Source organism: Eublepharis macularius, chromosome 12 (genome assembly GCF_028583425.1).
Source record: "Eublepharis macularius isolate TG4126 chromosome 12, MPM_Emac_v1.0, whole genome shotgun sequence".
Lineage (NCBI taxonomy): Eukaryota > Metazoa > Chordata > Lepidosauria > Squamata > Eublepharidae > Eublepharis > Eublepharis macularius.
In genome coordinates, this window is record NC_072801.1 from 36,369,173 (window position 1) to 36,381,719 (window position 12,547).

Below are 12,547 nucleotides of genomic sequence, written 5' to 3' on the forward strand. Positions count from 1 at the left end.
TCAGCTCTCATTCTTATCCTGTTCTTATACCTTCCCCCTCCAACTGAAGGAGCGCATTAATGTTCTATTGAAATATCTGGCATGTCCTTCAGGCCATCAGACCTTTCCCTTTGCCTCAGTGTTCCTGTCAGTTGGGAGTGGCAGTTGAAAGTCTGGGGCTTGCACTGTAACATGCAGTTGTTTGGTGCGGCTCTCATAGGAGGTGAGGTTTGCTGCTGGATGGATCAATTGTTGCCATGAGTATGCTGAAACAATGAGGGGTGAGCAGGAGTCATTCAACTGGGGAGAGAATCCCACAAGATATTCCTTGAAACACCAAATGCTCTGCATTTCTGGTAACTTCCAAACCAGGCCAGTTCTCTGTAACAGTCAAGAAATTCAGAAAACTTACCATTTCCTAGGTTTACTCAATGCATTTAGATTGCAAGATTTGGGAGGTCATGTTTGGTCATGGTCTTCATCGAATATTGAGAGATGGCAATGTTCCAAGCAAGTTGTGTGGTCTTCCAAGCAACTCTTGCTTCACACAATATGAGTTCACAGCATAAGCAACCCCACTTTCCCCTGAGCCATTAAGTTTTGAAAGTTTCCCTTCAAAAATGTTAGGGTGCCTGTGTGTATATATGTATATAGATGATTGATTGGATTTTGTTGTATTTGAGAAAGCCTTTTATATTGAAATTGTCAGAGTGAAATACAGCTGTGTCATACTGCCATCTGTTATTGGCTGGGTAGGTTTTTTTTAATGGCTTCAAATGGTTCAGCACTGTAGGGGAGAAGCAATATAATTATAACCAGGAGTGTCTATTTTTATACCAGATACACATCATGGCATTTGTGCAAACACAGATGAAGTGCTTATTCTTAGGTCTAGAACAAAGAGAATGTCTCTTAAGCAACACACTCATCTCTTGGGAACACCTAGGTCACAACCCAGAATTCTGTGCATGCATAGGAAGGCCATGGCCAATGGATATATCTGTAAATCTACAGGATTTTACAAGAGCAGGAGTGCTTAGGGTCACATCTTCAGTCTTTTAACTCACATAGCACTGTGAAAACTGCTATATAATAGAGACATCCTTCATCTCAAAATATAAAGTGCAAATGTATTATTTAGGTACACTTGCAATTGCCTCCCAGCCAGATATATACTCTGCAGAAAACCCAGGTTTGGTGAAACCATTGTAAGTAAATATACAAAACTGGCTTCTCTTGAAGCAAAGCAGCCTGGTCTCTCCCCTGAGAGGATGCCTGTCGTACAGATTATGACCACGATCCCTTGTAAGAATTATCACATGGCAACATTTAATGGGTCTTGGGTATTCAAAAACAAATGCCATGTGGTAAAGTTGAAGACCAAAAAAATCCAACTGGGGGGCTTGGGCCTGAACTGTCAGAAGAAAAATGGGCAAATAAACATGTTAATAAAAAGCAGCACAAAGTGTTCAAGCTTTTGAGTTCTCCAGAATTTTGCATCAGGCCAGTTGCTTGGGGGGGGGGGGGGACAGGGGGTGTTGAGAAAGATTGCTCACACTATGATCAGGCCTCTCTGTCAGCATCCCAAGTAGAATGCTTTGTTGACTTTAATGAGCAGAGAACCACGTTGTACTGTTGGCAGGTTGGGGAGAAGCAAAAAATAGGCAGCTTCTAACTGAAAACATAATCATCAGTCAATTAAATCTGTGATGCAAAACGGGCCCTTGGACACTTACCGTGAAGGGTCCTTCTCCTCTGAGGACAGGAGGACATCGTGGGTGATTCCCACCGTCCAATCGGGGAGGCAGGAAATAGTATTTTTTCTTCCTCTTCCTCTGCGGTGGGACCACCCTCTCTCTTCAGTTCGGGTGATTCCCCTCAGCAGTTTCAACGCCTTAAAATATTCTAAACTAAATTCACTGTAACCTTAACAAGAGACAAAAGGTAACAAGAACAAACAACATCAACAGGTAAAAACATACAGAGAGGAACGAATAAGGCAAGGCATAAGATCGTAATAAAGATGCAGCAGAAGAAATGGTAGATCATTGACTCTTGTCCTCCGAATCGGAGAAGATGAAGACTCTGGGAGGGCACGATGTCCTCCTGTCCTCAGAGGAGAAGGACCCTTCACGGTAAGTGTCCAAGGGCCCGTTCTCCCTCTGAGGCGGAGGACATCGTGGGTGCTCCCAAAGCAGTTGTCTATCCTCTGGGTGGGACGGAGTCTTCGTCTTCCACTACATGTTGAAGCACTCTACGTCCAAAAGCTGCATCAGCTGAAGCATACGTGTGTAAACGGTAGTGCTTGATGAATGTGGTAGCAGACGACCAAGTAGCTGCCTTGCAAATATCTACAATGGTTGCGTTCCTTCTCAGAGCCGCGTTAGTAGCCGCACTTCTGGTCGAGTGAGCAGTAATACCTGCTGGAATGTCCATTTTTTGTGCCTTGTAGGCTTCCTTAATGCACGTCTTAATGCTATAAGCAATGGCCGATGGAGACATGCGATGTCCCGCTCTAGGCTGTGATATGTTGATAAAGAGAGAATCAGTTTGTCGAATAGTTTCTGTCCTGATTATGTACGTTTTCAGGGCCCTCCTTACGTCCAGGGTATGCCATTCGCGTTCTTTGGAATGTACCGGTCTCGGGCAAAATGATGGTAAATCTATCTCCTGTGACATGTGAAAAGTGGAATACGCTTTGGGCAAGAAAGCAGGGTCGGTCCTCAACACTACTTTGTCCTTATGAAATATGCACAAGTCCTGTCTTATGGAAAGGGCGCCCATTTCCGAAATGCGTCTTGCAGAAGTAATTGCCACCAGAAAAATGGTTTTGAGTCGCAACCATCTCAGGTGAATGTCCTTAATCGGTTCAAACGGGGGCTTTGTCAAGGCCGAAAGAACCACATTCAGGCGCCAGGTTGGAAACCGATGTATCACCGGCGGGTTCAGCAAGGTGGCTCCTCGCAAGAATCGCTTAACGTGAGGATGAGAAGCCAGAGGTACGCCGTCGATCTCTGTGATGATTGAACTAATAGCCGCAATCTGCTTCCTCAGAGTCGCAGGCCTCAGATGCCTGTCCAGGCCCTCTTGTAGAAATCCCAGAATCGTTTGAAGGGATGGATCAAATGGTTCCGCCTTCTTCCGCTTGCACCACCTGATAAAGGCCTTCCAGGACGAGTTGTAGATCCTGACAGTGGACCCTTTTCTGGAAGCCATGAGGGTATTTATGATTTCTGGCGAGAGTCCCTGATGTTGGAAACGGTCCCGCTCAATCTCCATCCTGTCAAGGACCACCACTCCGGCCGTGGGTGCCAGATAGGGCCCTGTTGTAATAAGTCCGGATGATCCGGCAGTCTGAGTGGTGGCGTCGACGACATCAGATGGAGTGTCGAGAACCACGGTCTTCTCGGCCACCATGGAGCGATCAGAATGACGTCCGCCTTCTGCTCCCTTATCTTGCGCAATACCCTGGGGATTGTCGGAAGAGGAGGAAAGGCATATAGGAGACCCTTCGGCCACGTCGACGTCAGTGCGTCTGTGCCTTCCGCACGTGGATGAAAGAAACGAGAGAAGAACCTCGGAACCTGATTGTTGCGATGAGAGGCAAAGAGGTCCACCATCGGTGTTCCGAAATGCGATGTCACTATCTGAAACACTTCCCTCTTGAGAGTCCATTCTCCCGGATGAAGAAGTTCCCTGCTCAGCCAGTCCGCGTGGACATTGTGAATTCCTCTGATATGTTCTGCCTGGATAGAACTGAGGTTGACTTCCGCCCAGAGAATAATCCTGTGAGCTTCTCGTTGAAGACGTGAGGATCTGGTGCCCCCCTGTTTGTTTATGTACGTCTTCGCCGCTACATTGTCTGTGCGTATCAGGACGTGACTGGACTGTATCTGGTTTCTGAAGTGTGAGATGGCTAGGTAAATAGCTCTCAACTCTAGTACGTTGATGGGAAGTTCTCGCTCCTTGTCTGACCATTCGCCCTGGGCTGGGTTGTGCTCTAGCGTGGCTCCCCAGCCAACCAGACTGGCGTCTGTAAATATCTGGATGAGACGTGGAGGAAGAAAACTCTTGCCCTGTCCTAGGTTGACATCGTCCAGCCACCACTTCAGGCTTTCCTTGACAGTTCTCGGGATCTGTAGGTTGGTCTTTGCTTTCTGGGCAATCAGAAGCTGGAATGGTCGCAACAGGGTCTGTAGTGGTCTGGTGTGGAAACGCCCCCAGTAAATGGCCTCTGAGTTTGCTACTAAGAGTCCCAAGAGCTTTGCTAATTCCATCAGTGGAGACGACTGCTGACCAATCACTGTAGAGATCAATCTTTTTGTCTTGATCCTCTTGTCCTCGGGAAGAAAGACACAGCCTATTCGAGTGTCTAAGATCATGCCCAAATGCTCCAATCTCTGCGATGGCTGTAGTGAGCATTTGGACAGGTTTATCAGAAACCCGTGCTTCTCCAGGAACTGGATCACTGTCTTGGTGTCTTCGATGGAGGCATCCCTGGAGGCGGACCTTATTAGGATGTCGTCTAAGTAGGGGTGTAGATGGAGACCCCTTTCCCTGAGTCTGATGATTGGTACTACCAGAAGTTTGGTAAAAACTCGTGGTGCTGTTGCCAAACCGAAGGGCATTGCCCGGAATTGAAGATGAATGTCCTTTACACAAAATCTCAGAAACTTGCGATGCACAGATGCAATGGGGACGTGTAAATACGCTTCCGTCAGGTCTATCGAGGTAAGATATTCCCCTTGTTGTAGGGCCTCTGTGATGGAACGAAGGGATTCCATCCTGAATCGTCTCACTCGAATGAACTGGTTGACATACTTTAAGTCTAGGATGGATCTCCAGTCCCCGTTCTTCTTGGGAACTGTGAAGAAGATTGAATAGACCCCTTGTCCTCTCTCGAATAGGGGAACGGGTTCGACAGCTCCAATATCTATGAGGTGTTGGATCGCTTGAAAGGTGATAGCCTGTCTGTGTGGATCTTTCTTGAGTGGGGAAGCTACGAAACGGTCCGGTGGAAAGGTTTCGAATTCTATAGAGTAACCATTGTAGACTACTTCTGATGCCCAGGCATCTGCCTTGGATTCCATCCATGTCTGACGAAAGTGAAGTAGTCTTCCCCCCACCGGAATGACCCGTGAGTCAGGGTTTCTGACCTTTGTCCTCCGGGTCTTGCCTGGTTCCTCTGTGACCTTGTTGTCTGCTAAACTTGGAATGGAAGTTACTCTTCCTTGGTTGAGTCCTGGAATTGGACCATCCACGTTTGGGTTCCTGACGACCCCTTTGCAAAGTGTGATGAGATCTAAATGGTTGATAGCCAAAAGATCGTCTATCAGGTCTCTTCACCGATTTGGGAAGTGCCTTCTTCTTATCCTTGGTTTCTATCAAAATCTTTTCCAGTTGGTCCCCAAAGAGCTTGCCTCCCTGAAAAGGGTAAGACATCAATATGATCTTTGCTTGTAGGTCAGCCGGCCAGGTTCTGAGCCATAGGAGACGTCTCGCAGTCACTGTCGCCGCCATCGCCCTGGAGGAGAAGGACAATGAATCCAGTGTCGCATCAGCAGTAAATGTGCAGGCTTTCAGAACTCTGTTGGCTCCCTCCAACAGTCGCTTGTTGTTTTCTGGAAGTAACTGTATAAGTCTTCTAATCCAAACTACTGATGCCCTGGATACCAAGGATGCAATTGCTGACGCCTTAATAGCTATGGCTGTGGCTTCATGTGCTCTCTTGAGAACCGCTTCACCCTTTTTATCCAGACCATCCTTGATCATGCCTTGTCCGTCCTCAGAAAGGAGGCCCTGGGACTGGAGGGCTGCCACAGGAGCATCAATGATGGGAACCTGCAAAAGCTCGTTGGCAAAATTTGGTAAGACATACAATTTTTTAATAGCATTAGGGACTTGTTTGCCTGCTGCAGGCAGGGTCCATTCAGCTTTCAGTTGTCGTTCAAAGTACTCAGGGAACGGGAACACCCTAGTCCTGTTCTCTGCCCTGGGGAAAAACTCCCTGTTTCCCTTAGGTCTTGTTTTCTGCCCTTCAGATTTGTTTTCCTCCTCCTCCCCCATTTCTGTCTCTTTCAAGTCTAAGGCTGAAAGAGTTTTGGTCAGCAAGTATTGATAGTCCTCTGACTGAAAAAGTCTATGGGATTGTTCCAGATTTGGTTCTATGTCCTGATCGTCTTCAGACAGAAATTCCCCCTCCTCAGAATCCTCACTAGGTGAGGGATCCTCCTGCATCCATTCTGAGGCTCTACAGGCCGTCTTAACTTGCTTTTTTGCTGCCTTGGTGGGCCAAGAACTTCCTTGTCTGAGTCCCATCTGCGATGTTCCAGGCAGACTAGGGCATGGAGGAGGGGCAGGACTATTATTTCCCTGCTGACTAAGGGCCCACAGTTCCTGTCTGAGGGAACTCCTAATGGCTGCCAACATCTCTGGGGAAATAGAAGTGGAGGAGGCACTTACACGATCTTCAGGAGTGCATCTGTCGAGGCCCTTCGTCAAGCTCTCTTGTTCGTGCTGCGTTTCTCCCGCCGGGAGGTTGGCAAGCACGTCTTTTCGTTTTGGCGGGAAACCGCTTGCCGCAGCAGTTAACGCCGAAATCGGGCCTCGCGCAGCCGCGTCGCTCACAGACTTCTTTTTTCGATCCGCGGCTGTCTCCGGCACCTTCTTTTGAAGACGGGGCCGTTTCTTTGTGGGCTGCATCGCGTCGTCTTGCACTTCCTCACCGGGGGTCCGATCAAGCCTTAGAGGCGAGTCGGAGCCGGTAGAGCATGCCTCCGCCTCCGGAAGGACGGCTCCCTGGAGGCAGCTCGCAGCCCGATCCATAAAGGATTCTTCAGAGTCCGATGACTCCCTTGAAGCCATCGGTCGTTTAAGGATTAGGGTAAAGGAGTAAGAAGAGGGAAAGGAAATAGAAAGAGAAAAAAGAGACAAAAAGCAGGTAGAAGGTAGCAGAGCTATCCTGAAGAGTACTGCTCTCCCCTGAGGCAGGAAAAGAACTGAAGAGAGAGGGTGGTCCCACCGCAGAGGAAGAGGAAGAAAAAATACTATTTCCTGCCTCCCCGATTGGACGGTGGGAATCACCCACGATGTCCTCCGCCTCAGAGGGAGAACAGAATACAAAATGCTATGTTTCATTTTGTGTCAGAGACACATTTGATCAACTATTGGTATTTATGCTTTCAATTTTGCTTCTTGTTTCTGTTATGCCAAGGGATGCCACATCTGGTAGTTGCCATGCTCTCTGTCCACAAAGTAGTCAACTCAGAATGTTGACAGACCTTAAGGATCATGGACTGAGAGATGTTTTTCTTTCCGTGTCCCTTTGTGTTTTTCAATATTGAGCCTGATGAAGTGTTCTGGATAACTCAAAAACTTGCACAATTTTATGTTTGCATTTGATAGCGACGGATGGACCCCATTTTTGTGGGGACTTGGGTATGTCACTCCTTACTGCTTGTGGTCTCTGAAAGCTTCTGCTGGAACGAATTCTTGTTAGTCTTTATGGTGCCACTAGATTCCCCCTTTTTTGCTACAAACTAACATGGTTATTTCTCTGAATTCTACTTCTAAAGCTCCTTAAAAATGTGTTTCCTATATAATGCTGTTGATTTTGCTGCAACAGACTTTTCCTTTTTGTTCCTTGAACTCGGTCACAGAACAGATTGCCCAAACCTGATCCAGATCTCAATTCTGAACCTCTCCAAGGGTTGTGTTAAAAAAAAAATCCCTCATGAAGTGCAAAGTTAATCACAACATATACTTTCTCCTCCTCCACATGAAGTTACCGTATTATCCTGCAGTCACAAAATGCCAAGGATTTGGAATTTTTTTTCCTTTTTTTTTTTGCAACAGTTTTCCCACAATACAAATTTAGCCAAGATTACAACAATATTGTAACATGGACAGGAAAAAAAATTAAAGATTGAGCTAAATATATACATACATATTTATATATATATAGTTTTACTTTTAGTTAATTGGCATCATTATATCCACACTCAAGTGTCAAGGAGAGGGGAAAGCACAGAGTACAGGATCATTAAAATAGTATTTTACAAATTTCTCTGTGAAATAAATTGTTAAGGGGCTGAATGGCAAGTTTCCAACCTGTGTGTCCAATATATTTGTCTATAGAGAATAAAAAAAAAATACACTGTCCAAAACTATCCAAGACCATGCAACTTGTGAAAAGAATTGTGTTAAAGCATATCCAAAGCTGTATTTTTAGCTTGGAACAAGAAGCCAGTAAGAGTCACACATAAGAGCAACCCTAAATATATATTTTAAAAACCACCAATACTGCTCTTCAGCACACCAAGAACAAAGTGTGTTTTTTAAATAAAAGGTGTTTTTAGAGTATTGTCGCGGCATTCTTGGTGGAATTTAACCACCTCCCTAACTATTGTAGGATTTTCAGTTTCACAGGAGTGGTTTGGATTGTGGCAGTGGAGAGCCCCCCAACACCCCTTAGCAAAGTGACCATTGAACATACCATTTCCGAATTCCAACCCCAAAACTCAGCTGAGTGAGTGAATAGACCACAAACTAAGACGAGTTTAAGATTTGTCCCAGAATCCTTCCCCTTAAAAACAGGACACTCTAGTTAAGGAATTGTCATACAACCTTCCCCCTTTATAATCACCCACCCCTTCCACACAATAATCATGGGCCAGCCATGTCTGTTATATTCAGATTTTTTAAAAAGTTTATAAAAGTTTTTTTTTTTAATATGGGGCAAGGTTGACCCACACATCCTCTTTGGGAATGGTTTTAATATTCTGATTTGTGGCTGTGTTATACCTTAACAATACACCATGTTCTGTTGGCTTGCTCTTCTCCAGAAGCCTGAGGTTCTTCAAACCATTCCACTGGCAGATGCGTCTTCTCTCCCTTTCCCTTCACCTGGTCTCTATGAGCATGCAGAATGATAGATAAGAGCTAAACATCATCCACAATGTGACAGGATATGGTTGAAGACAGACACACACAGAGAAAGGGAACTTCCTCTAATGCATAGCTTACTATTGTTCAGGTACAGGATCAATTGATGCTACAATCTGGGGTATTTTTATGACTTCTAACAAATAAGGAACAAAAAGGTAGTAGGCTGATTAGTAACTAGTGAGCTAACTAGTAATTAGTGACAAATGGTCTGCTGAATACAATGCAGTGCAATCTTAAATTGAGTTACACCCTTCTAAAGCTACTGAAGTCAGCTGGGCCGTTTCCAGATGGCTTACCTGCCTCCGGAACGTTGCACCATCTTGCGGGGAAAACGCGAAATATCGCGTTGACGTCGCGCAAAACTCGCGCGAGAAAACGCGATATTTCGCGTTTCCCCCGCAAGATGGCGCAACATTCCGGAGGCAGGTAAGCCATCTGGAAACGGCCCTGGTTTAGGATGGTGTAACAGTTTAGGACTGCACTGTCAAGTTGTTAAAGTAATCAAGTTGAGCTGCTGGAACTGGAGGGTGCAGGGAAAACACAGTTTTTTTTTAGATAACAGATTTGGCACGTCTTGTGAGAAGAGATATTGATCACAGGATATTAAATTTTCAGTTCCCCTACCCTACTCGGCCCTCCTATTGATCTCAGCGGCTGTATTTACCATATCTCAATTCCGTTCAAATGCCAACCCACACCACCAATCAGGGAAACTGAAGGCCAACAATCCTTTTCTTAAATGACCCTCACGGAATGGGTTATGTTCTTAGTTAGAACTAAAGGTGTGTGATGGGGCGGGGAGTAATATACATTACAACCATCAAGAGGCAAAAAGGATTAGTATTACAAAAGTATCATATGAACACGAGAATGATTTTGCTAGATTGGAGCAGCAAGGCTGACTCTAAAAATGGTCAGTCTTCTGGGAAGTCTCTTGACTTCAGCATTTGTCCACCAAAGGTATTCTTGTTTCAGGGATTCAAAGGTATCATGACTTGGAGGACTTCTTTGGCATGTGTAGAGGGAACGGCTTTATTTTACAATCTACCCAACACCTCTGGGGGGGGGGTGTCATTTTTTAAAAGGGCCACCACCATTTCTGAGCTTTCTGCGCTTATTCAACTTGTCCATGTTCTTCACAGTTGATGAGGTGTACAAAAAAACCCCAAATAAACCCCAGATCCATAATAGGGGCTTGAATTCAGATCTCCAAACCACTCCAGATGGGTGGCTGGAATATAAGGAAGCTTTGCCTTTCTAGAAGGTTGCGATGCGTATTAACCTTTTCTCCTACAGGACACTGGAAAAACTAATTTAAAAACTGAAACGTTGGACTGAATATTAGAAGGAAAAAATACAGGATGGTATCCCACACAAACTCACCCTTCTAACAAGACAAACTGAAAATGAGTCTATTAGTGTTAATAAATACAGTGACAATGGGGTGGGGGGGGGGAATAGATCCTTGAATTTAAAAGGACCCAGTCAAATCATATGATTCTTTCCACACAGTGCACCAAATCACCTTGGGTCTCGAATTCTCTTTCTTGTTGTAATGACAAGCAAATTAAGTCCACATCTCTCTCTCACGCACGCAGGAACAGATTCCCCACAGTACAATCCCAAGTTTCTATGAAATGTGTGAATACTGACCCACTCATGCATGGGGTCAAAGTTCTTAGGCATGCTCCAAACAAGATACGGTTGATCTACAAGGACACTTTCCCATACAGGGTTATATGAATGAAGGGATCCTTCCAGGAGTTGTTAGTGAAACTAGATAAGGACTTAGCTCAATGCACGCAATCCAGTGAGCCCCATTCATTTAACAACAACAACATTCGATTTATATACCGCCCTTCAGGACAACTTAATGTCACACACACAGAGCAGTTTACAAAGTGTGTTATTATTATCCTCACGACAATCACCCTGTGAGATGGGTAGGGCTGAGAGCACTCAGGGAAAGCTGTGACTGACCCAAGGTCACCCAGCTGGCTTCAGGTGGAGGAGTGGAGAATCAAACCTGGTTCTCCAGATTAGAGTCCTGCTGCTCTTAGCCATTACACCACACTGGCTCTCAAACGGGTTAGTGCAGGAATTGTGGTTGAATCCCTACCCACCCATAAATTTCTGCAAGGAAACAAACAAAAACAGCCAATTATTACTATACTGAACACTGAAAGCACTGGTCCAAAACACATTGTACACTTCTGATTTGTTCCAGAGAATAACATCACAACAGTGAGCAGCAACTGCAACAAGATCCAGCACCACAATGATCTTGGGAAATCAGAGGAGGCAATTAGGCTGCTAAGTTTTGGGGGAAGGATGAAGGAAGCATTGATGGCAGGGGAAGGCAGTGGGTTAGATTTCTGTTAGTGGAGGCTGCAAAATATTCCTTGAAAAACCTGCAAGAGAATTCAGGAGAAAAGACTACACCATTCCCTTCACAACCAGCTCCCACTATTTTTCCAGATCTGTGGGAGCAGAATGAAGAGCTGCAACGCCCTGGGGAAAAACACCATGCATAAATGGGTGTGCAAAATATAAGTCTGGTGTCTATATAGGAGAGGTTTTTCCTTGTAAGGGTCTTAGGACCTGTCTGAACTGTTGCTACAGTTCTTTTTGGGGGTTTCTAGTGCTGGGACTGCTACCTTGAGTTCTGGATGTGGATCCTGTCACTTTCAGATCTGTAAAGCTAAGGCAAGCTGAACAAGTCTAATTTCTCATGCCAAGCTCCTATGGCTCCACTCGCCCTCCCCTAACCTGTACAGTCTTTGGAGCCTGGTATAAATCCTGAGATGCTAAAATTTCTGTGGGGAAGCACAAGTTCCACAACACAGTTTGACGGTGCCATGGAAAGCTGTGATTCTCATGGACAATTCTGTCACATCTTTTTTTTTAAAGACCATCATTTCCACCTTGATAGCCCAGATGCAGGACTGTGCCTTCGAACCTAAGGGATCTGGAGAGGAAGCAACTGTTTTAATAAGTTGTGTCTTAGGGCATTAAGTGCTGGCATTCTCACTTCCTCAAGCAAAAAAACATACAAAAAACAATAAAGGTGTGGATAAGAAGAGCCTGGAATGCTGATAGGAAATCCCTGATATGTGGAATAGCAAGAACAAGTAGTTGGGCATCAGCGGAGGCAAACTGAGTGTTCTAGAATCTCCATTGTGCTTTCTGCAATGCATTGGCAAAATCAGTAAGTGCTATAACTCACAAGGGCCCCCTCCCAACAGAAACTACACTGATGTAGGGGAAATTTTATTAAAAATAGACTCATGTATAGCTTATGTGCCATTTTAAATTTATGGGCTACATGTCCTGCAGCTGGAATATCTGTGAACCACTTCCCCCCCACCAAGGCATTTTATTTAATTTATTTTAATAAAAGGCTTTTGCTTTTATAACTTCAACCCATTTCACAACTGCATTTTCAAAGCCTGGCTTTCTAAGTGGTAAAAGATGCCACATCACCCCCCTTTTTTGTTTTAGAAAAATGAACTTGACATGTACTTTACGTTCAGTAACTTCATACAATTTCAGAATTGGACATTAAAAAACCCTGGAGGCTTTGAGGAAGAGAGAGGAAACAAACCAAAAAAAAAGTCAGACC